Source organism: Mauremys reevesii, unplaced genomic scaffold (assembly GCF_016161935.1).
Source record: "Mauremys reevesii isolate NIE-2019 unplaced genomic scaffold, ASM1616193v1 Contig37, whole genome shotgun sequence".
In the NCBI taxonomy this organism is placed as follows: Eukaryota; Metazoa; Chordata; order Testudines; family Geoemydidae; genus Mauremys; species Mauremys reevesii.
Window position 1 is genome coordinate 498,785 of NW_024100848.1, and position 26,149 is coordinate 524,933.

Here is a 26,149-nt window from a genome sequence, read left to right on the forward strand (position 1 = left end):
GCTAGGAATGTAGTTCGACCGTAATGTGGGCAGAACCATTGCACAACAGAATCCAGAACCCTCCTATGGGATAACTGTTTTCTGCTGCTACATGAACATTGAATTAAAATTGAGTCATGTGACTATATTGCTATGAATGGCATTGAAAATTGCCCCAAATAGCAGGAGTATATTGCGCAATTAATCTGTGCCAATTAGACAGCCCAGTTTCCTTGTACAGACTCTTACCTCTTACAGGAAAGGGTAAGAGTAATTCTTGATATAGGCCATCTAATATAGTGCAGCTGACACTATGGGGTATTTAGAGGTTGTGAGACATAGACTCTGACCTAGTTATTAGAAAAAATAAAGATGTTGATTCAGTAGAATGTGGAAGTATGTGAAAGTACTGGGTGAAATCCAGGGGGGTTGGGGGAAGCAGGGAAGCAAATGACACTGAGGGGAATCAGAACAGAAAGATTAAACTAGTGCATGCTCACAGGTTATTCATGCCGTCTAGCAATAACTACTTTGGGAATTAAAAGGCCAGTATGAATTAACAAAGAACTGTAATGAGGAATTAATGATGAATGAAACATGTAAGCAATAAACTATGATCTACAGAAGCAGATATAGATCACAGAAAAGGTAAGAGGTCGGGAAAGGGTAACAAAAGCAAAGGCAGAGTGTACAAGGACAATTGCACTAGTGGTTAAAATAAATATTCAAGTGTGTATATATAAAGAATAAAATTTTAAGGCAGGAGTCTGTAGGGTGTTGGAAAAGGCAATGGTATCTTCTTGCCATTTAAAGAAAAAACGGCTAGACTCTCTCCTAAATATAAATTTTGTCTTCCTGTTCACATAAAAGGGTAGGGTGTCAAGTATCAGGGGATAGCCATGTTAGTCTGTATCCACAAAAGCAACAAGGAGTCTGGTGGCATTTTAAAGATTAACAGATTTATTTGGGCATAAGCTTTCATAGGTAAAAACCCCACTTCTTCAGATGCATTGAAAATTGAGTGAAAATTACAGCTGCAGGCATTATTATACTGACACATGAGGAAAAGGGAGTTACCTCACAAGTGGAGAACCAGTGTTGACAGGGCCAATTCAATCAGGTTGAATGTAGTCCACTCCCAATAATTGAGGAGGAGGTGTCAATTCCAGGACAGGGAAAGTTGCTTTTATAGTGAGCCAGCCACTCCCAGTCCCTATTCAAGCCCAAATTGATGGTGTTAAATTTGCAAATGAATTTTAGTTCTGCAGTTTCTCTTTGAAGTCTGTTTCTGAAGTCTTTTTGTTCAAAAGTATGGCTACTTTTAAATCTGTTATAGAATATCCAGGGAGACTGAAGTGTTCTCCTACTGGCTTTTGTATGTTACCATTCCTGATGTCCGATTTGTGTCCACTTATTCTTTTATGTAGAGAGTGTCCATTTTATCATATATCACATATGTGCCAGCAATGCCCTTCTGACGTACATTCACCAAACCGGACAGTGTATGCTCTGCTGGTTCCCTAGTACTAGAGCTAAAATGGTCCATCTGTGTTGGACTGGGTGGGGTGGCAGGAGTTATAGGGTATGGGTGGGAGTCGGGAATCTGTTTTTGAAGGGGGATTTATTCAAACCTAAAGACAGGCATAGAGGCTGGGTGAAAGTTTGAACTGCTGCTTGTCTTGCCCAATCAGCTCAGTCCCTAGGCAATTATGAATGGATGGATTCTGAAGGAAATAAAGGAAAGAGAGGATATTAAACATAACAGAATGTCATGGGTAGAGAGTAAAATGGGCCTTAGGCCTCTTTGTTCCCTCTCGAGTGCACTCCTTAGGGGACAGGCCTGGCTTCCTGCACCTCACCCTGGGTGGAACCATGTGGGTCCAACCACTCTTAACACGGCCACCCTTAGGGAAAATTATGCCCTGGGAGAACTTGAATCTCTCTTCCCCCCCACCCACCCCATTGCCCTGGCACCTGCAAACACTTTTCCTCACCTGGGCTTAGTAAGGGGAGGGCAGTAAAGCAGCAGCTCCTGATGCTCCTCTCACAGCACAGCCCAGCCCAGCCGGGGAAAGTGATCTGGATGCACAAAGCCCTTGGTGCTGCTCCTTGCTCTCCCTCTCACAGCCCCTAGAAGGTCACAAAGGAACCCTGGGGATGGGGGCAAGCAGTATCTGTGCATCACTGCTCCCTCCGCCCCCAGTCCCTCCACTAGGAGGCAGCAGGGAGAAATCAGTTCGCACTCTGGGGATCTTTGGCAAGCGAGGTGGTTAAAGCAACTCGAAAACAGCTTCTTTAACACACACCATTTATTCATTCACCCAAAGGTGCAAAGCATGTAGAGAGTGAAGGGTAAAAACAGTAAAGGACTACATGCATGTTTTTAGCTAGCCCACTCACTTCTGGCTCTGTGCTGGGAGAAGCTGACTGCCCCTGCTGCTCCTTGCCAGCCTGTCAGCTCTCGCTGACACTTCTTGGGCAGTCTCTGGCCACTTACTCAACCCCTACTCCCTTTCTAAGATGTGGGGTCTCCTCGTGCTTAGTATCCCCGTTTCTCCCTAGATTTTTGCCTGCGGATGAGTAAACCATTCTAGGCTGGAGCCAGGTAGGGGGTATTCTCCAATTAGAAAAGTCCTGGAGAGAAAAATGAGGCTATGTCATTGTTTTGCCTTTCCTCCTTAGTTCCTTTTTAATAATCCCTTTGATCCAACTCCATAGCAAGTAACCCACTTGTGAGCGAGCAAACAGCAGCATATTAATAAAAAATAATGCAGATATTTCCTGGTCTGCCACATCAAGCAAAGGTCAGATACTAGAAAATGGGGCATGGGACTTAAGGGAAAAACAGATCAAATGCTAAACTGATTTAATTAGAATTTTATGCAGGAAGTAGTTAACATGTGGAACAGACTGCCAAGGACCGTAATAGGAACAGGTCTGGTATTATAAACAGTGTCAAAATTGAGTTGCAGGCTCTATGCAAGGAGATGGAATGAAGTAGCAAGAGGGACAGAGGAAACATGAGCAAATCTTGTATCCGCAAAACTGTCTTTTGTAGGGGAAAGGGATATAGAGAGTGCAAACATGCTGGAGAGAAACTGATGTACCGGGACCCTTTTTCCAGCTCTGATACCATTTTCCCTTCAGGGGAAGATCATCACTCGAAGACAATCTATGTACAGTGCAATCTTGATTAACTGAGACACAATTAACCAAAACTCCTGTTTAACACAGCGTAGGTTATGTCTCTTGGGGTTGCACTTTCAATCCAGCTGTCTGGTAACCTCTTCTTTGGGCACTGATTCCTGTGACTTTGGAACATGGTTTCCCTATAGGGTCACCAGACAGCAAATGTGAAAAATCAGGATGGGGGTGAGAGATAATAGGCACCTATATAAGAAAAAGACCCAAAAATCAGCACTGTCCCTATAAAATCAGGACATCTGGTCATCCTATTTCCCTAGTGGAGGCAGAAAGTGTCTGGGAAATCTGCTGGCAATGGGATCCTCCTGACTGGGTTAAACTGCTCCCTTACTGGATCGCCATATATCTGCTCCCCTCTTGATATCTTTTGGGCCTGAGCTGTGGTAACTTGTACTGGGAATAGATAAACAAATAGTTCCTCTGCAAGTGACAGGGTCAGAGATAGCTGTGCCATTTCCAACCCCTATCCAGATATGGAGAATAGCAGCTGTGGTTTTTATGGCTGTGAAGTTCTTCCCCACCTCTGAGGAATTAGGAATTCTCTGGGTGTGTTTGGGGCCTCCCTGACATCCTTCCCAAATCCCTACTCCCTCTGTATTGACAAAAGCAGGGGCGGGTCCAGGCACCAGCACTCCAATCACGTGCTTGGGGCAGCAAGCCACAGGGGGCGCTGTGCTGGTCTCCACAAGGGTGGCAGGCAGGCTGCCTTTGGCGGCTTGCCTGTGGAGGGTCCGCTGGTCCTGCGGCTTCGGCGGACCTCCAACAGGCGTGTCACCGAATCTGCGGGACCGGGGACCTCCCGCAGGCAAGCCGTCGAAGGCAGCCTGCCTGCCGTGCTTGGGGTGGCAAAATACCTAGAGCCGCCCCTGGACAAAAGGTTTGGCCGATCGCGGCTCCTGCTGGCTGCGGTTCGCCGCTCCAGGCCAATGGGGGCTGTGGGAAGCAGCATGGGCCGAGGGATGTGCTGGTCACTGCTTCCCGCAGCCCACATTGGCCTGGAGCGGCAAACTGCAGCCAGCGGGAGCCGCGATCGGCTGAACCTGCAGATGCAGCAGGTAAACAAACCTACCTGGCAGGTCTTGTGCCAAAGGTTGCCGATCCCTGACTTAGCTCATTATATTTAAGTGTGGAAGTATGTAGACTACACCACACATTTTGCCTCTAAGAGCTAGGGGAACCATACGGATATACTCAGTGGAAAATAAAATAGGGATAGAATGGTGGTGACAAAAATGAACTTACCAAAAGAACATCTTATTCTTGCAATAGTCATATCCCCTTTAAGCCACCAAGAATAATTTGCTGTACACATTCTCTCTTTTATGGATAAATGCATGAGTAATGCACAAGTCACAGGCAAGTAGCTTGATACCTCTAGCTAGCTATTCAAACACACAATATTATCTTCAATATTTTTTTTATTTAATTTTTAATTGAAGAAATTTTGTTAAGGATTGTTCACCTGAATGTTGGCAAGAAGGATTAAAATGAGAAGGATCTACTTGGATATTGTACATTACTTGTGAGCTCATTAATGCACAAAAATTACACATCAGATAAGTCATAATTCATTTACCACCTCAATCTCCATCATTTTAATGTGTCCACAAAAATGCAGGAGCAATATTTTAAAGATATGCTCCACATTTTTTGTTTGTTTTTAGCTTCACTTACTATTCAATGGCTGCAAAATCCATTTTGCTTTAGGAGTTACTTTATAGTAAATTTTCCCCCAGCCTCAGATCTTGGAGAAGTTCTTACTTTTATTTTCAACCACCAATGCATCCTTCAATTGCCCACTTAATACCACTTGCCTGACTCGAAGATGCATTTCAGTGAGATGCTTGAGTGCAATATTGGTGTGAGTCTGAATGTGTATGAGGTGACAAGCATAACAGTGCTTAGATCATGAAAGGAGGCAGAGGAAGGATCTCTGGACTGTGCTGCTCCCTTCTGCTGGACTTCACTGTGGTCACGGAGGACTTTACCTGCCGCAGGACAGGTGGTCATACTTCTCTGGCCAGCAGAGGAAACTCTTGCATGAAGAAAATTCTCACCCACTTCCTTGCAGGTATAAATATCTCTGTTTTTTAGAATAGGTGCGGGGTGATGCTGCTTCCGCTTCAGTTCTGGGGCATGAAGGGGTGCAGGGCCACCGGGGAGAGGGGGGGCAAGTGGGGCGATTTTCCCCAGGCCCCACAGGGGCCCCCACGAGAGTTTTTCAGGGACCCTGGAGCGGGGTGCTTCACTCACTTTGGGGGCCCCGGAAAACTCTCATGGGACGCGGGCCCCCGGAGCTTCTTCCACTCCGGGTCTTCGGCGGCAATTCGGCAGCGGGGGGTCCTTCCAAGCCAAAGACCCCAGGCCCCCTGAATCCTCTGGGTGGCCCTGAAGAGGGGTGTTAAGGGTTTTGTCCAAGGTGAGCAAGGAGCTGTATAAACCATACATAAAGAAAAGTATAGTAGCTGCACATTGCAGGGTGGAGCTGGTGGCTTGCTCTGACCATGCCATGCTGAAAATCTGTCTCCAAGTCCCTCATGCATGGGAATGGCAATTGGAAGTTCAGTGGTCAGTGCCTGCAGGATGAGGTGGTGCTACAGAGAAGAGAGGCCTTTGGAAGATTGCAAGTGACTCAAGGAGAATGGGAGCTAGTTTTAAAACCGGTGATAGGGATTTTTCCAGCAGGTATCCAGGTGTACTCAGAGCCAGGATTCTGAATAGTGTCCAGTGCTGCAATGACACCAGTGGGTTTTTCACATTGGCAAACAGGCAGAGGAACTAATGAGTAGACAGGGAGTATAAGCAGGTGAAGTGGGAACTGGCTCACTTCTGGTGAAACAAGTCTCAAGAGGACCAGTTTCAGATGGAGCATCAAGTCACAGGAGAATCAGCTCCTCTGGATATTTGTATAGCCTGCAGAGAAAGGAGGCAGAAGAGGCATAGTCCAGCATATTCTGGGCCTTCAGAATGAATCAAGTAGTCATGGAGCCAAAGAGTGGAGAAATGCAGGTCATCACTGAGATACCTGAGATGTTCCATGGTCAGGACATTCTTTGTCAGGGCCAGAAGCAGTTTCTTGTATTGGGCTGGGAATATCCTCGGCTGCTCCTAAAGACAACCAAGAGGTTTTGACTGGCCCAACAGGAAAGTGAGACTTGTGCTTCTTCTAGACTAGGCAGCTTCACCCCAGCCTGTTAATTGTTTTTACAGAGCTTGTGGCCCTGACATTTTCAGCACCATACTGTGCAAGGAGGAATTTGAGGCAATTTCCATATGAGATGTTTTGGGGTTGCTGGCCGAGAGAGGGGGACTTAACAGATGTCTGCAATTGGAGGGCCATAATCCAGCTGAACAATGAGTATCTTGGCTCAAGTGCATGGAAGGAGGCTGGGATACATAGCAGACCTGCTTCTGCATTTTAGTTGCCTAATTCAGTGCTAGGCCAGACAGTTCCACTTATTGGCCCTTTTGTAGAATGCAAAAACTCTGGGGCAAGGGGCACAGTGGGAAGGGGTACACTGGCTCTAGAACAATCCAAAGCATTTGATCAGTATTTGTGAATAGTGTGGAGGAAATATGGGGTACTTGAGGAATTCATTAGGTGACTGCTGGTGCTCTATAAATGTGCCTCACCTTCCTCTTTGACGTACTGCGCAGGATGAAGATTAGTCTACTCAAGAGTATAGCAAGGTTGTCCCGTAAGCACCCTATTGAATGTGTTCCCCCTGAACTCTCTCCAGGGAGTGTTTTGCAGCTGCAGGGAAATTAGGGATGAAGATCGATCAGCATGGAACCCAGTAATAAAACGGGCAGGAGCTGAGCCTTTGGGAGTAGTTGCCCAAGTAGGAATCACCAGGAGACTGCAAGGGCTTGGAGCAGCATTTGGCACAAGGTGCTTTGAGTGTACCCAGACCTGAGTTGATGTTTCTCTTTTCCGCATCAGGAAATATCCCTGGGGGTGTGTGGATATTTTGAGCGGGCTTGTCAGTGATGAGCAATGACATCAAGTTGTTGAACTGGGGAAAGCAAGTGGCTGTTTGTAATGGAAACTGAAGGTGAGCCTGAATCTGACCAATTTACTCTGTCAGTAATTTCCTCAGTCATGTCTTCCTTTCCCAAGTTCTCACAAAACGTGATACCTTTTGCTTTCCACTTTCTGTGGGGCAGTGCAGCCTGTTTGAGGAGCAGCATTGTTTTTCTTTCTATGAATTGGCATGGTGGGTTCTGATATTTGGTTCCACCTTAGTGTTCTTTAGTATTTAGCGAGTGATAAAGAAGTAACAGAAAAGGCAGGGTTACATCAGAAAACAGGGATAATTGCCTTAACTCTCACTAAGATTTTGTCTTCACTGCCAAAAAATGTTACCATAGGATAACTAATGAATGTTCGCTCTTTGTCTTGGGTACTTATATGACCCCCCAGCACCACAGCATCTGAGCCCCTCATGATCTCAATGTATTTATCCTTACAATACTCCTGTGAGGTAGGGAAGTGCTATTATGCTCATTTTACCAGTGCTGAACTGAGTCAGAGAGAGGCTAAGTGACTTGCCCAGGGTAAATAAAAGGCCTATGGCAGAGCAGAGAACCAAACCTGGTTCATTTCTCCTACCCTGCTGTAAATACCTAGTAAAACTAATGCCTAGTCTCTGCTAGGCATTAGTAAACTAGGTGAGGTCAACCATTGGCAGGGGTGGGGACTAGTATTGACCACATCTAGCTACCTCCTGGAGAAAACTACAGGTGTCTTGTGTCTGCTAGAATTTTAAAGTGTCGTTATCCCCCAGCTAAAAAAAATAATCCCACCTTGTTTGCAATGAAGACCTGGACAATCAGAACATCAGTTTCGCCTCTGTGAGCTGCAGTTCAGATGACCTGACCATGCTCCACTGATACATATACGTTCACCCAAACAAGAAAACTCCCACATTGAAAGAATGGGAATAAGGTGACCCGTCATATGTTACACAGTGGTAAAATGAAAAGGGTGGGGGAAAGGAAAAGCAAAACAGGTTGTAAAAAACAAAGAGGCTAACATTTTCCAGGTTTTGTTGAAAGCTTAAAAAAAACAATTTTTTTTTTGAGGAATCTGCAATTTTTTTCACAATTTGATTTTTTTTTTTTAAAAAAAGGCCAGTTAAAAACGTCTGATCTGCTGTAATGCTGAGCAAGAAGCATAATATTGTTCTGACAACTGATAGGTCTAATTAGGAAATTTTATTATTAGTTTTAATATTCCTCCCCAGAAAGAAGATAGTGCAGGATCTGGATTTATTTGAATCTTAAAGGCTTCTAATAGTAGGTCTCACAAATACATAGAGAAGGAGTAGTAATTCTAAGGTACATTAAAGGCATGTTGGATCAACCCTGTCAAATGACAAATGTAGTAGCACCTCCATGCAAGAGTAGAAGTTAGCCCTTGGTTGACTGGTTAGCTTTTGGGGGAAGGAGGATGTCTAAGATGATGTAAAAGAGCATTACTTTCTATTGAATATTGAGCATAGAATAAGTATGCCAACAGATTGCTGCTCACTCTTCCCTACAAAGATCTAGATTTGTCTCACTTCTTCAGTTAGGGATCCTATGGGGGAAAGATTTTTAAATATGCTCTCATTCATAGTCCATCTTTGTATGCATTAACATCTAGCTCATTGAGGTTTTTGGTACTTATAAGGCAATACCCAGCATGTTAGAGGCACAATATCTCCCCAGGAGACTTTGAGAAATAAATGAAACATGTGAGTTATATATTTTTTCCCTCTTACATTTGCTTTTTTTCCTGTTACTCGTGCTTCATATCCACCAAAGTGACTTCCAACCATAATGCAAAAGGCTACAATTTAGTTCACTAAGCTACTTTAAGATGTGGTCCAAAAATGCCTGGGTGATGAGTCTTTTTAAATGTAGGTCCTCTAAGCAGAACACTTCTTTGGTTCACATCTATTTCTCTTCCTGACTATTGGTTCTGAATGTGCTACACATGAAATGAGCCCTTGTAGTTATAGCGAGGGGAGAAATGAAGGTGGTTGTCTGCCACGCTTATATGCTCCATTCTGGGACTACTAGAAGTCAGAGCAACCTCAGGGCACCTTGATGCCAGCAACCTTCAGACATGTCAGGTACAACTCTTCACTCCCTCACCCCATGGCAGGCTGGAATGAAAGTAGTAAATCTCCTATTTCTACACACTCTCTATTATTATTATTAACTTGTATTAGTGTCCAGGGCATCCATTTGGGATTGAGGCCTCACTGTCCTTGGTGCTGTACAAAAACATAGCAAAACGTGGTTCCTACCCTAAAGAGTTTATAATCAAACTTTGGAACAAGATGAAGGAGAAAGCAAAGGGAGGGTATAGGTAACACAGATAAGAGCATGTGATTACATAGGCTCTTAAAGCACAACTTGAGTTTGATTAATTTACTGCTGTACCTGTTTACTGCAGCTGTAAGAAATCTCAATGAGGCATATTCACAGTGTTCTCTTCACACTGTTTTCATTAACCTGTTGTGTCTGACGCCTAACAACTAGGATGATTTAATAACACAATTGCCTGAACATATATGGAGAAAGAACAGTGTGAATAATGTACAGCAAGTATGGAATGTGTTTAGAAGGAAAGTTTTAGTAGAAAGTGCAATGTTTTTTCACACACAATAATAATTTTGTTTGCTTGTGTGGATAACATGGAGGCAGGCTCTTTGTCTCTGAATTTCTTAGGTATAGATAAGGGAAACATTTATCAGTGTACATAGTAGTGTCTAAAATAACTGACAAATCATTTCTTCAAGATATAATTGCCTATAATTCTTCAATACTGTCATCTAGACACTCTCAGTAATATTACAAGAAATATTGAAGAAATTTTCTGCTAGCAGGGAAAGACACAATTCTGAGAAAAATAGCTGACAGAGTTTTGGTGCTGCAAGTCACTGGCCCTTGCAATCACCACTGAGAGGAACATGCCTTTATTAATATTATAAAAATCAACCCATGATGCTGACTGGAATAGCCAGATGCCTACTCTCTAGCGCTTGGCACTGTACAATTGAAAAATAACCAATTTCAATAATGGAAAAATGATTAGCAATTGGAATCTTCTAGTAGATGAGGTGGGGAAGACCCCTGATTTGCTCTCAGACTAAATATCGCAACAAACAGAACTGGAAAGTGATTAAACAGTACAGCCTTTCTTCTCCCCAATGTTTAGCAAGCCCCTTGTTTTTGCCTAAATCCATCTCAGGGTTTCAACAGATCTGACTTCAGCAAATTGGGCTAGGTATTGTATTAGCAAAGGAATGGAGTGTAGGAAGGAAAGTAAAGTATCTTAAATCCCCCAATTTGGGAAGCCTGGGAATATAAACAAAATTGGATAAAATAGCTGACCAGAGCCCAGAAGAGCATCTGAAACCACATCATTGCCAAAAGTTGGTGACTTTAAGAATCAGACAAATCTGGTGATTATAGAGAGGAGAGTCAGATCAAGTTAGGCTAAGATCTGGAGGGGAAGATGATGTGGGAGGAAGGAAAGATGCCCAATGTGCTCAGAAAAGAATAGAATATGTTTTTGATAAGTAGTTGAGCCCTTCAATGCCCATCTCTCTGTTTAGACATTCGCCTATCTATAACTGTCCTCTGATTACTGAAAATTTATTCTGTTTCCCCAGGGAACAGAACAGTATATTCTCTGTTTGGTGCTGTATTTTTTGCAGATGAAATTCTACCCTGTGCAAAACTACACTCTACTGCTTAGAACTCATTGTTATTTTTCATATAACTATTGGCTATTTCTTCAACTTCAGTAGTCATTTCAGTGGTGTTTCTTTAAACAGGATTAGCTTTCCCCCTGTGCTGAGGGGCTCTGACAGCATGTTGCCTTCAGTGGAGTCCACTCTTGGTTCTGCTTAGAGGAAAAAGCCCCTGAGCCACAATACAGCCATCTTTCCGAGTCTCTTGCTGTTAATAACAAAGCTAAAGAATGAATTGTCAGTGTGAGAATGTTGCTGTGTGCTCTGCCAAGAGTGTGGCAAGCAACATGTTTTCAGGAAAACAGGCCATTTGAAATATCTCTTATTGTCCTGAGAGAAGGCAGCCCAGAAGCCCACTGCAGGTCTAAGAGACTTTTTCTCATAGTCATACTGCTGTAAATTAACTATACTCTTACTGAACAGAAGAAAATCCTAGATGTGGAGGGACTGCTTTTAATCAACACAATATAGTAGTTTTCCCTTTATTTTTTTGGGGGAGGGGGAACACGGGGGTATGTACCTTTGCCCAAACTCCTGTAATAATGCCCGGTTAAAGACCAGTTTGGGAGCAGGTATCACCACTGACATTCCTATAGAGCTGAAGTTTAGCTCTCTCCCTGGAATCCATCTATTGCTAATTTTGAATGGTCCATCATTGCCTTAATATCTGCATCAGCCTTTTGGCTGGGGAGGTTGGGTTGGGCACATGTTATGCGAAAGCTGGATTGTCCCCAGGTTCACATAGCGGGAGATTTGTCAAAAAGCCAAATCCATTTTGTTGTGAGTTAACTTTGTTCGTTCCCCAAGTTGGATTTAATGGATTCATTTTTAATTTTTAGAGTGTGTGTGTGTATCTCCACACACGGTAGTGAATCTTTCAGATGTTACTTACCTAAGGGGGAGGAGATGCTTTTGCAGACTTGCTCTTTAAAGGTGAGAGAATTAGTTTTTTCTCCAATGTAAATCAGACACCATCAATTACAATGAAAGGTGACCTGCAAGTGTGTTTGGAGGGAGTCAGAGGCCTTTAGAAATATGTGCTGAGTGCCCTTAGTATCCAGGGAGAACAAGGGGCATTCAACACATTTGTCATGTACCTTACCTTTAGTTTTCTTTTTCGGGTATGAGTCATCCAGACCTGTCACGGATCACTGACTCCAGCTCCATGTGATGTATTAGTACTGGTTATTTTGAGGCCATTCAGCACATAATACTAAGGCACTTTTAATTTATATATTTTGTAGACAGGTGGCTTTTGCAATAGGTTATGGATGGCTCCTTTCACCTCTCAAGTTCTGGCTTTTAATCCAGCCTAATTGTGTGAGTAACTAGAAGTTTGTTACCCCCTGATGGCTATGTGGTGGCCATTGTGAAATGAGTTGTTGGTCCCGGTCCAATTCTTGGTGGATGTGTCTCCATATTATGAAACACTACCATTGTTGGCCGCATCAGCACAGAAGTCAAGATGTAGGATTGAACTATCTGAAAACTCATAGAGGTGATTCTCTCCTTCCTCTACCACTCCCCACTTCTGTTAGGGTACTTATTCTGGAGAATGAAGTCCATCCACAGAATTGTTAATCTGCCATGCCTTTCTGAGCACTAAATTAAACACACTCACAAAACTTGCAAATCATCTCCTCTTCTTTGACTCCAGCGCGTGGTCAGTTTATGCCTTGGAGCTTTGGGACTGGTAACATTTCCAGTTTTATTAACATCCAGTAAATGCAGGTGCTGTTCTTATAAGTGTTTAAGGGTGGGATTTTTGAAAGAGCTCGACACCGGCCTATCTCTGCTCTCATCAAAGCCAATGTCCATTGACTTCAAAAGGAGTAGAGTTAGACCAACACTGAGCATGCCCCCCTCGCTTCCTTTTTCATAGCTCATTTAGCTATTTGTCGTGTTACTGTTCTGCACCCATAAGTTCCACAGTTGTTTTAATATAGTGAATGAACAATGAATTTTCCCTCCTTTAGTTTTCGGTGTTGCTTTTTAAGTTTGAGGTTCATGTGCTGCCCACAATCTGTTCATGCACCTTCCCCAGGCAAGCAAATCAATGTCACTGTACAGGACCTGACCTTCCTCCCACAATGGGAGCAAGATTGAGGCCATGATCCTGATACCCCATGGTTTTTATAGTCTGTGACAAAATAAACTGGAGCAGGTGACTGGGCTTGGCTGTGCATTGTTCTATATCACTCTCGTTCCCTCTTACTTCACTTTTGTATCCTTAAATCACCTCATTGAGGTTAGACGTGGTAGCGGATAATGTCAATCTCCTGTATTTTTAGAAGTGTGAAAACCGCCGTGGGCATAATAAGGGGGCTTTGTTCTTGCTTTCTTCCAGAAGTAGACTCCTGGCACTCACCCTATCCCTCCACCCCCATGCTTCTCTCCAAACACATGAGGTGCCACTGCTCTTGCACATTCCATCTAACGCCCGGTTTTAAAAAAATAAGCTTCCAGTCTCAGAACTTTAGCTACAGAGACAGGCCTGTACAATCTTAATTCACACTGCCCACCCCACACCTTATGTGTGTGGTGCACGCATTGTGATAGTCTTGAATTACATGGTCACATCCTATTTTTTTCCACAGGACCCCTGTGATGATTTAGGGGCTCTCTGTGCACTGCATGAATTCTAGTTGATATCATGAAACGGCTGCATCATGGAAAGCCTCTGTATGTGTATGTACCATGAGCTGGCAGGGTTCCGTCATGTCTTCCCCAAACCACCAGGGACAATGGGGAATACTTACAGTGCTTTGAATGGACAACAGAGATGCTAAAGGAGTTTGCTCAAGATGGGAAAAGATGCTTCATTCTCTGCCTGAAGAGAGGGGGGAAGAGGAGAGCAGCAGAAATTTACCAGACAGAACAAAAGAGTCAAGGCATTGTGGGAGTGGGGGTATATAAGCAGGCTCAATCACACAGGAGAACTTGGGGCATGACAAGAAGTCTTGGCAAGATGGAGACAACCAGCCATGATGAGGGAGAAGCACTCCAGCATGCTGATGAGGCAGAGTCCCTTGCCTCTCTATCTGAGCCCAGATAGTCCCAGGTCTCCCAAGGAAAGGGTGGGCTTGTGAGGGGCCCTGTATTTAGAATTTGTTTGTATTGATTTTTTCTCTAAATGATCTGTACTGTCTGCTTTTTCTGTTAAGTAAATGAGCAATGATGTGTTGGAGTTCTGTTCAAAGTGTCCATGTTCCCTGCTTTACAAGTACCATCTGACTCAGAAGGCTCACATCTTTGATGGGATTCTGGGAGAGATTGTGTTGTGAGCTACAGCCCGAGCCCAGGGTCTAGGTCTGCTCCCTGAGATTGATCCTAGAGACCACAAGACAAAGGCAGTGCTGCATAGACTCCATTCAGGCTCTGGGAGGCTTAAAAGACCTAGGGATCCAGAAGCTGGACTTCCCTTACAGGAATCTGGTGGGGAGCCCAACTGGAGCTCTGACACCTCTGCCTCTTGCAGCACACAGGGGTCCTGCTCTGGGGATGCCCAGGTTGCAGGGCTGGCTCCAGGCACCAGCGGAGGAAGCATGTGCCTGGGCAGCACATGCTAAGGGGTGGCATTCTGTCTATTCTTGGGGTGGCACAGTGTAGGCAGCTTTTTTTTTTTTTTTTGCTTCAGGAGTTTGGGCGGCAGTCTGAGTGGGTTTGTTTTTGCTTAGGGCGGCAAACATGGTAGAGCTGGCCCTGCCAGGTTGTGTAGTGCAGAAGGCAGTTGTATATAGGACCCCTGCCTCATTTGTTGACTGAGTCCCTGTCAAGGCTGATTCCCCACTCTGCCACTCCGAGTGCAGAAGGTGGGGGCCTGCAAGGATTCTAAACATTAATACTGGCCACTCCAGGCTTGTATTGAACTCCCAAGGTTACAGCTTTTCTCTGATCTTGGATTGGAAGATGCTGCCACAACCCAATTGCAGAACCCCTTTGAGAGCCCAGGAAGGCGCACTTGGGATCCTGTGGGGTACCCTCAAGCCCTTTTTCTCTCTCTCTCACTCACACCCTTCGGGGAAGAGCTGAGAAAGGAAAAGGGGGGGGGGGGAGAAATCAGTTGTTGCCATCAGCTAACTAAAAAATCATGTGCACAACCTCTTAAGACACAGAAATCCAATCCTGTATTTTCCTTTTTTTTTTTTTAAAGAACATCTGGGAACTCAGGCTATTGCTAGATTTTAAACAAGTAACTACAAGGATTAAGCACCAAGAATAGTTTTCTTGAGGTCCCAGTTAAAGGCTACAGGCAAAACAAAAGCACCTGGGGTTAGCACAGAGGAGTCCACAAGCCATAAAGAAATAAAAAGAGATAAGCCTAATCATGTCTTCCTAGACATTTCCTGATCCATTTACATATCTGAGGTTTCAAATGAGTAGTTTCTAGATATGATACTGAGGATTTTTCATACCTGGCCCCAAGCTTCTTACAACATAGATCCAGCCCTGGCCACCTCTCTAGCCAGTAGAACCCCCGCACAGATGGACAAAGGGGGAGTTTTTTCCTCAATTTTAAAAAGTTCTAGCCTTCCCATTGGCTCTTTTGGCCAGGTGGCCACTCACTTCCTTTTACCTTACGTACAGCAGTGAAACTTTTTAACCCTTTACAGGTAAAGCAAGCAGAGAACAGCTACTAAGAGATTTTTATAGCTACTGGCCAGCTGGGTGCCCATAAAAGGGAGCTCCCCCCTCGTTCATTTATCACAGCCTCCTTCTCAGTTCCTTATCTGATGTCTCCCTTCCCTCCATTCACCCCTTTATCTGATCTGTGCCTGCACCTCCATCCCCCTGCTTCCAATCACACCCCTGTTCACTTTCCATATACCCATCCCCACTGGCTCCAATCTCCTTCTCTGGGATCCTTGTCCATATCAGTGATCCCCTCCACTTCCTTGTCCCAATCATAGACCAGCCAGTCCCAGTTTATCTCACGCACCATCTTCCCATCAGAGCTGTCTCCCTGCTTCTCTGCTCCACTGGTTCTCAACCCTAGTTTCTTTGCCTAGCCAGTCCATCTCCTCCTCCCAGTCCCAGCTTCCCTTCTCTCCCCACCCCTCAGAAGGTCTAGCTCTTGTCTTCTCTGCATTCAATTCAGGTAGCTTCCTCCTCACTGCCTGGCATTCAGCAGGAGTACAGGAGAGACAGGTGCCCTGCTCTTAGTTCTGGTGCTTGGACCTGGGGTAGCTCCTAGAGCAGCTAGCTGGGTGTTGCAATTGCAGGGAAAATCCTGCTCAGCCCCCTGCAGTCCCAGACTGGAGCATGCTCATTGCGGATGAAGTCTTCAGGGGATTAAGCTGCGAAGCTCTAATAGTCTGTACTGAACATGGGCAAACTGCAATTCTTCAGATGCTTAAAACTTGCACAAACTTGGGCGGGTTTTCACCGGGATGGTAAAAAGCACCTCCCGCCAAATTTCAAGTCTCTTCTGCACAGCAGTGTGGCACTAGAGCTTCTCAAAGAGAAGGTCATTAGAATGTAATTTGGCCAAAACAATATATTTTTCCCTACTCCTGTTTTCAGGAATAGCTGAATTTTTTTTGGCTGAAATTTTCCAGAGAAGTTCAGCCTAAGGTAGACACCTGGTATAGAAAACTTCAGCCTGAATGGTTAATGTATAGCAAAGTTATAAAGCAACTGAAAATGGGGGTGTTATGATAGGAAGTGTTAGGCACCCTTAATAATAGGCTGTGCTACCAGCCTGGGTATAATCACACTATATTTTCAAGTGGTACCTGATTTATAATCTGCCATTTGGATTATGATCTGTTAGGATTATGATCTATTAAAATATACTTCTTAATAAATCATATGCTGGTAACTGACACAGATGACCAAACCCATGAAATTTTTGAACACTTCTGAACCACAGATTTACAGTGAAACAGGGTTGGTGATCATGTGAGTAATAGAACAGAGAGTACATATTGATGGATTGTGTTCAGAACCACATTTCAGAGCATACCCTTGGGCTCAGTTTTCCGGCATATTTTATTTGCCTTGACCTTTGCTCAGACTTTAGAATGTTGACTAACCACCTCATGCTGACAACGTCGTTAAGCATTTTGGAGAGAAATCTATGCAAAGGCTGAGATCGTCTGCGGACTTTTTAAAATGTCTTAAATGCTGCAAACTTTTATGGAATATTAACACCATGACCTTTGCTTCCTAGCACTGATAGCGAAGGAAATCTCATTATAGCCACTGCAGTGTAACTTCAGTTTGACTCTATTTTGTTTTTTCGTTCTAAAAACCTGCTGAAAATGTAATTCAGCCCTTAAGGCAAAGGTATTTTATCCTATGGTTTTATGAGGGTTTTTTATTACAATATGAGTCGTATTTCACAGAACGGCAGACAGCTCTGTAACAGCTTTTGGAGAGAGCCTGGAGTAGAAATACTTAGACCTCCATAGAAACCCACTTCTTTCTAAATGCTGTGGGTGATATGATAACCCAACCTACACAACAAAGCATAATTACTCACCTGTGCTAGCCACAAAACTCCCTCAAACAAAAATTGATGGGGTACCTTATTTTACTGACAAAAGGCGATATTCTGGCCCTTGGTTACAATCATGCAAACCGTTTAAATCAATGAGCTTTTATGGCTGTAAGAGCAGTGTTTGGCTCTAGTGTACTATATCAAGGCATCACATTTGGACACTAACAGAGCCAAACCTTTAAATACCCACCTCACAAATCTGGGGTTCTCAGAATTAGGTTTTTTGGGGTTTTTTACCCCATTATAAACAACCTAGCTGTTGTTTTGGCTCTGCATTCAGATTCTGTTAGTGAGGTATTCCTGTTTTACTGGCCTTCAGGTAAATGCATTGGTTGTCAGTGCAGATAAATCTCATGAAATGAAAGAAAATATTTAAATCAGTTACTTAGAAGCCATTTAAGGAGCTGTCTTCAAACAGGCCAGTTAATGAATATTAAGAATCTTAATCCTGCTACTTCTCTGTTTACCAGTGTTTAGCCCCTGTATCTTTTCCAGGAATACATGGTATAGCCATTTGGTGATTAACAGGAGAAACTGTTAATAGTTTGTTACAATGTCATTACCATAGCCCAGTAAAATCATTAAAAGTTATTAATTCTAATCCCTTGCCAGTGTGTCAATTAATTTCCTCTCACCAATCCATGAGGACATCTTAGAGGTTTTCCTTGAGTTGGTTTCTTCTTGAGTTGTCTTTGTTTTTCTTAGCTGTCTGTGATGGTTCTTAGCTGCAGAGATGGACAGGATGAGCTTAGGAGTGCATGCTGTTTGAGTACAGTAGCTGAGTGGCATGGATGATCACTTCAGAATTTTTTTATACTCTTATTTTCATGAAATTATAGGAAAACACTCCTTTTCCAGGCTTGTTTAGATTCAAGCTGGCGACTGTCATTCTGTCGGTTCCATGTCTTCAGGGGTTGATTTTGTTGACACTTTCAGCTTTTGATATGCAGTCTGCTTAATGAATGTGCAGCACACTTCTAATTGGCTGTGTCCTGTTGGGGAACGTTTCAGATAACTTTTAGTTGTTTGAATTTCCTTTTGATTCTGTCCATTTTGGGAAATGTTCCTTTGGTTTTATTAGCATTCAACAGGAAATTAAAAAAAAAAGGCAAAACACTCATTCTTTATAAAATTTTAGCTTTAAAAACAGTCTTTTTAAAAAATCAGTACTACTTAGTCTCTAAGCTAAAGAAGTTGTTGATACTTCATAACAATTTTTGGAGAGATCATTCTTCTTGTCTTCCTGAGCTGGGCATGGGAGCTGTGGGAGCACAGACAGTAATTAGTTAATTCTGCATTAATATAACTATTCTATACTTAATGGCTTTTTACATTAGTAATCAGCTGTACTAGATGGAATGCTTCACAAATGTGGGTGTTATCCTTGTGCAGGGGCCATGCTAATCTTCTCTGTATCATTCCAATTTTAGTATATGTGCTTCAGATTACATTTCAGGGTGGTACATAAAGCCTTTTATCACTTACATAGCAGTGATATTAAGAAACTACACACTCTTCTTGCATTTAGTTAAAATACTTTCAAATATGCCTTTCAAAATGGTTTGCCATTTCAACATTTAAAAAATAATCCAATGTTTTTTAACAACATTTCCCTACTACACACGTTTTTCTCTAAAGTTTTAAGGGCACAGAATTTTCTTGAAAAGGGGGGCTGGTAGAGGCCATTGATGCTGAGTTTCTAATCTGCCAGGGGAGAGGGGTGCTCCACCCAGGCCCTGTCCCCAGGCTGCTTCTTCCTGCCCCCACCCCGCTCTTCCCTCCCTGCTCCTTCCCTGCCGAGTTCTGCCCTCTCCCCCGAGTGCAGTGTGCCCTCTCTCCTGACCCCTTCCTCCCAGCGCCTCCTGACTCTGCAAAACAGTTGATCTGTGGCAGGCGGCAGACACTGGGAGGGAGCGGGAGGTGCAGATCGGCAGGGCCTGACAGAGGGCAGGAGGCACTGGGGGGGGAGGAGGAGGTTCTGGTAGGGGGCTGCCGGTGGGTGCTCAGCATCCACCATTATTTTTCCCCATAGGTGCTACAGCCCCAGAGCACCCACAGAGTCGGCGCCTATGGTAGATATCCTCTTTACAACCTAGATTTATCATTCTGATAACCAATCCCCCACGTTCCTTTTTGGGGTATTTGCGTAAAGAACATCCTCACATTCTTTTTCAGGACCGGGTCTTTCCTAAACACTTTTCTTTACAGATTTTTTGTTCTTGAGATAAGGAATTATATGTATTCCAAACTTATCATTTTACAAGAGGGAGGTGTCCTGGTCTAGACAGGCAGGGCCGTCCTTAGGCATATGCAGCATAGGTGGCTGCGTGGGGCACCCCTGGGTCTTAGTATTCACCCTCCCGCCTCTTCCTATCCCTGTTCTGACCCTTCCTGCAGGCTCCCACAGTTAGCTGCTGCAGCTTGGTGACCCTTACTTGGAAGGGGCTCTAGTACTTAAAAGTGAAAAAGTCTCCAGCCTACCAGACCTATTAGCACAACATTGAAACTGTTAAAGTGCAATTCAAGTGGTAATGAAGCCATTTAACAGGCATTTGCCAACCCCCAGGTATCTGTCAGTTTCTGAATTTACTGACAAAAGCAGTTGTGCATCACTGTAATAGTTACTCAGAACATGTCAGTCTACAGGATCTTAGTTTAAAATTTGCTTTAAAAATATTTCATTAGTGTGTTGCTGAAGATTATTAAAATCACATCTCTAAAAAATCCTTGCATAGATTTCTAGATGCACAATTTGAGTGTTCATCTTTAGTTTTAAATGCTTGGATCTTCAGACATATATAGTTTTTTTAAAATAAATCCTTCAAAAGACCAGCCTTATCTAAAATACACATTTTAATTTTAATTACAATAGTACAAAAAACTTGCTTCCGAAGTCTTCCTGTCCTGTCTGTCCATCTTTGTCCCTTCACCCCCCTGTTGAAGAGAGCCCTTAAAGGGACAACACCCCTTTCCTTCCAGATAGCGGGACAAATGAGCTTCCCTTTCTTTACTTCTGACTATATGATGAACAAGGGCGGCTCCAGCCACTTTGCCGCCCCAAGCACGGCGGCACGCTGCGGGGGGCGCTCTGCCAGTCGCTGGTCCCGTGGCTCCAGTGTACCTCCCGCTGGCGTGCCTGTGGATGCTCCACCGAAGTCGCGGGACCAGCAGACCCTCCGCAGGCACGCCTGCGGGAGGTCCACCGGAGCCGCCTGCCACCCTCCTGGCGACCGGCAGAACGCCCCCCGTGGCATGCCGCCCCAAGCACGCACTTGGCGTGCTGGGGCCTGGTGCTGCCCCTGCTGATGAAATAGTTTTAAGAGAACCCTCTAGAAAAATCAGTACCTTAAGATATAAAATCCTTTATGCCTAAAACCTCTGGAAACATATTTTTTTAAAGTTGGTGAAATTTCATAAACATGTCTAGTGTTATGGAGATCACACAAAGTAAATTAGTGTTCCTTTTTTCTAAAAGCAGTGAACATTGTTATGAACACACTAAATCTCTGACTAAATAATTTAAAATAATGTCTTTGTTTCAGTGAGTTAAATATGTAGTAATCTGGAATGATTACTTTACGATGGCTTAAGAGTACATTTAAAAGATAAAATAATCCTAGAAATTCTGATTAAGAAAATGTAAAACAGAGAAGAGCTGCATCATGTATTCCAAAATATTTAATGTTGTATTCAGCAGGACAGCTGACTTGTCTTTATTACAAAGTTTTTGAAAATAAATCTCTGACAAACTTCAGGGTATATCAAAAAAATGATGACTGACATTTTTATTCCTATTTAGTGCTTTTAATTAGGTACCTTCTGTATGTCCAGTCTTCACCATCTGGCATGCAGTGGAAAACATGTTTCATTTTCTTTAGAAAGAAATTGCAGAAGAATGTGTGTTGTGTTGTCATTTTGCTTCTTTTGGGTTCAGGGATTTGGCTGAAATGGGGTGAGCAGGGGGGAGGGAAGAGAGGAGGGACACAGTGGGGAGAAGGTGGGGCCTGAGCAGAGTGGGGGTGGGGTCTGGGGTAGAGCAGGAGTGGAGTATGGGTGGAGCCACAGGCAGAATCGGTGGGCTGGGGAGCTAGCCTCCCCAAGCAGTAGCTTCCCCCACAGCCCATGACCGCAGGTAAGAGTGGGTTGGCTCCCACACACCCAGTGCACACTGCAATCTCCTTAGGCAGGGGCCGTATTCAGGGGCTGGCGCTGTGCATTCTGCATGAGGGAGAGGGTACAGGGGTCTCTGCAGGAAACTGTGACTCTCGGCCGCCATGAGGCGGGCCGGGCAGCTCGGTATCCTTTGCTGCCTTGTCCCTCCCCTCCTGGGCTGCGAGCCTGGGCTGCTGTCGGGCATAGGGACACCGGTTTAATAATACTGCATAGGGCCCCATAAATCCTAAGGACGGCCCTGTAGATAGGACACTCTTTTGGTTTGTTGGTTCTTGACCCAAGCTTCTTAGAGTTCCAATCTGTGGTAGCAATTAAACGTCTAAGTATTTTGTACAATGCGCAAATTCCAATAAGCAGTACATCTTTTAAACATAGTATAAAAGTTAAGGCAAAGTAAAGTTAGGAAAGCTGCTTTTTAAAAGTCTGTGTAAGAAGTCGTGGGAGTCAAAAACCCTTTTATGGTCGAGGAGGTGTTATCTTTCTGGCCCTTAGCCAGTTTCTGGATGACAGAAAGCAGAAGCCTTCTGTAATTTCTTTAATTCGCTTGAACATATAATATAACTAACCCATACACAGGTATTGTTTTCAAGCATCCTGGCTATAGCATAATTTGTAGGTATATTTTAACATTCTGTAAAGAGGCAAACAAGTTTGTATTGACCAACATTACAAAAAGGTTACAACTTTTATTAATTTTTGCATCAATATTGAGGTCTGTCCCTCCCAAGAGTGCAAGAGGAGATCTAGCTTTACATGTGCTCCTCTTGCTAAGAAGGAATCTAGCTAAACATTCCCATTGCTCATTAATGTAATATTGGTGGTTCTCCCTCTTTTTACCTTTCTATTAAATGCACAGCACTTTACACCTGTGCTGTGCAAGGTCAAGCCAAGAGGCAGCACTACAGAGTAAACAGGTGAAAGGGAATTTATAAATAGTTAAGAGGATAAATATGATCTTTAATACTGGAAATAACCTTTGATCCTGGCAGTAATAGGAACTAATGGGGTCGTCATCTTTTTTTTAAAAAAAGGTATTTTACTGAGTTAAAAACTTGTCTTCACAAATAAAGTGGAGGGGCCAGGCTGAAAAGGTAAGAGTGACAACTGAAAGTTTTCATTTTCACCAAAGTGTCAAGCAATTTTTCATAGAGAAGAGAAATCAATGGGAAGGAGTTGGAGACCAATCTTATTCTCTCCTTTAAAAAATGTTCTGACATCGGTATAGAGAAGGGAGTGTGTTCAAAAGAGACACGGTGTGTCTACACAACAGCTGGGAGCGGTAATTCCCAGCATGAGTAGACATAAACTCACTAGCTCTGCTCAAGCTGGCATGCTAAAATAGTAGTATGGCCATGGTGACATGGGTGACAGATTGAGCTAGCCACCTGAGTATGTACCCAGAGGGTCAGGTGGCACTGTACGTGGGCAGCTAGCCTCTGCCATTGCAGCCACAAAGTGACTCTTAAGTGCTATCTTGAGCAGAGATAGCACATATATGGGAATTACACCTCCCAGCTGCTGTGTAGACATACCCGTAGTCAACGAGACTATTCGTGATCATAAATTTCAGCGTGTGCCCTATGAGATTGCAGTATCAAGGGCTTTAGTAGCTGTAACTTCTAAAACCAAAAGTCTTTTTAAAAAAAAAAATTGGACATGACAGCTAGTGTAAGGGAAGGGAAAATAATAATCGTCTTTTAATTCTTTTCTGAGCTAACTGAATATTTTTCATGTATAGTAGATGACTGTTTATCCGTATCAAATTAAGTTCTTGGGTTTTCTTCAGATTAATGGGAGTTTGATAAGGTCTCTTATGTAGTAATAAGTCAGTCAATCATATTGAATACTACAGCTGGTTGGCAACTTTTCAATGAAATGGTTTTTCATCAAAAATGCCCTTTTGTCAAAACTGAAACTTTCTGTGAGAATACATCACTCTCAGGAATGTTTTAGAAAGGTTTCTCAGGTCCAGGAGGGAATTTCTGGTCAAAACTAGAGAGATTCAGAGCAGGGACTTGACTCCTCCAGGTATCCCATCTAACAGGGAATACCCTAACCACCAGGCAGGTTGCGTGTGGGTGTGAATTTGAAAGGTCTGTTTTACCCAGGCATGTTACAGGAAAATCTTTGATATCTCAAATTTTCACTGGACAGGAAAAAAGCATTTCCCATTGTGACACTCTGTACCTCAAAGTAGCACCCTGGAACCCCCATATTCACCATGATATATGTTATGTACAACATATACCTTGTGAGGTATCATTTTAAAAGCCTTGATCTGTTGAACATTAATATCCTGTTGGATTGTATGTGGTATCATTATATGTGAAGTTATGAAATATTGCTACTGAAATATGTTGTGAGGTTGGGAACATCCACAGCCAGTCTTTGTTACAACAAAGGAGTTGTCATCAATAGCCAGACAGTGTTAATGGCTCATCAACACCCATCAAGAAAAGAATCCACTATCCCAGAGACTCCTTAGAGAAGGCAGGTATGCAGTGGAGACTGCTTGATCAATGGGGACTATCTGATCCCCACATCCCAGCAAGGATCTTTCCAGTAAGCTGGAAGAAAGTATAAAAGAGGGGAAGTGAGATCATCACTTGGCCTCTCCTCCCATCCACTCCCAACTTAACACTTGGAAGAATGTCTGGAGGGCAAAGACTTTGAAGGGAGTTTGGTCCCAGGCCAGAAGGGAATCTGTGTATTCAGGGCCAGCTTTAGGCCGATTCCCCTGAATCGGGCCCCGTGCTTAAGAGGGCCCCGCGCTCTAAAGAAGAGCACCTAACTTAAGTGCCTTTTTAAAATTTTTTTTACTCACCCGGTAGCAGTCCGGGTCTTCAGCGGCACTTTGGCGGCGGGTCCTTCACTCGCTCCGGGTCTTCAGCAGCGGGTCCTTCAGTGCCAGGATAACCGCCGCCGGGTATTCGAATCGGGCCCCGCACTTACTAAAGCCAGCCCTGTGTGTATTGAGGAACTGTAACTGTAACCAAAAGCTGTTTGTCAACTCTTGCTTAGACTAAAAGTTTATGATTTGGAATGTGTGGGTTTATTTTTTATTTGACATTTAAGTCTACCTTAAACAGAGATTGTGATTATAAGTGATAACTATTTTTCTGTAGTTAGTAAATCTGTTTTGGTTGAAGTGTTTTGGAAATCTCAGCTCAGGTTAATAAGGGATGTTGCATATCCACTACCTTTTTGTCAAAGTGGTGAGTTTGGTAATGAGTTTACACTGGCCAGGCTTCTGACCACTGCAAGACAGGACAGTTCTGGGGTGCAAGGCTGAGGAGCTGCAGGGAATAGACTGGAGCATCTTTATTGATGGTTCATGAGTGGCTGGGAGATAGTTCATGTAACTGGGTGTGTTCCTGCCTCTGGGTGTGTGGGGTGTGTGTGTGTGTGTAAGTACAGTACCTATCAGAGGTTTGTAGCTTGACATCAGCATCACCATGTGAGAGGCAGCCCAGATTGGTGGGACAGAGGGTCAGCAGTCCCACAAAGCAACAAAGAATCCTGTGGCACCTTATAGACTAACAGACGTTTTGCAGCATGAGCTTTCGTGGGTGAATACCCACTTCTTCGGATGCAAGTGGTGGAAATTTCCAGGGGCAGGTTTATATATGCAAGCAAGAAGCAAGCTAGAGATAACGAGGTTAGTTCAATCAGGGAGGATGAGGCCCTGTTCTAGCAGTTGAGGTGTGAAAACCAAGGGAGGAGAAACTGGTTCTGTAATTGGCAAGCCATTCACAGTCTTTGTTTAATCCTGAGCTGATGGTGTCAAATTTGCAGATGAACTGGAGCTCAGCAGTTTCTCTTTGAAGTCTGGTCCTGAAGTTTTTTTGCTGCAGGATGGCCACCTTAAGATCTGCTATTGTGTGGCCAGGGAGGTTGAAGTGTTCTCCTACAGGTTTTTGTATATTGCCATTCCTAATATCTGATTTGTGTCCATTTATCCTTTTCCTTAGAGACTGTCCAGTTTGGCCGATGTACATAGCAGAGGGGCATTGCTGGCATATGATGGCATATATTACATTGGTGGACGTGCAGGTGAATGAACCGGTGATGGTGTGGCTGATCTGGTTAGGTCCTGTGATGGTTTTGCTGGTGTAGATATGTGGGCAGAGTTGGCATCGAGGTTTGTTGCATGGGTTGGTTCCTGAGCTGGAGTTACTATGGTGCGGTGTGCAGTTACTGGTGAGAATATGCTTCAGGTTGTCTGTGGGTGAGGACTGGCCTGCCACCCAAGGCCTGTGAAAGTGTGGGATCATTCTCCAGGATGGGTTGTAGATCCCTGATGATGCGCTGGAGGGGTTTTAGCTGGGGACTGTATGTGATGGCCAGTGGAGTCCTGTTGGTTTCTTTCTTGGGTTTGTCTTGCAGTAGGAGGCTTCTGGGTACATGTCTGGCTCTGTTGATCTGTCTCCTTATTTCCTCGTGCGGGTACTGTAGTTTTGAGAATGCTTGGTGGAGATTTTGTAGGTGTTGGTCTCTGTCTGTGGGGTTAGAGCAGATGCGGTTGTACCTCGGTGCTTGGCTG

General features: G+C 43.9%; 1 non-coding gene across 1 annotated transcript; it reads right to left on the reverse strand.

Annotated features, from left to right (window-relative positions):
- Positions 1-18,780: 18,780 nt before the first annotated feature.
- LOC120393922 lies at positions 18,781-18,884 on the reverse strand. Its single transcript, XR_005592161.1, has one exon. It is a non-coding gene; the product is annotated as a U6 spliceosomal RNA (small nuclear RNA).
- Positions 18,885-26,149: the final 7,265 nt, after the last annotated feature.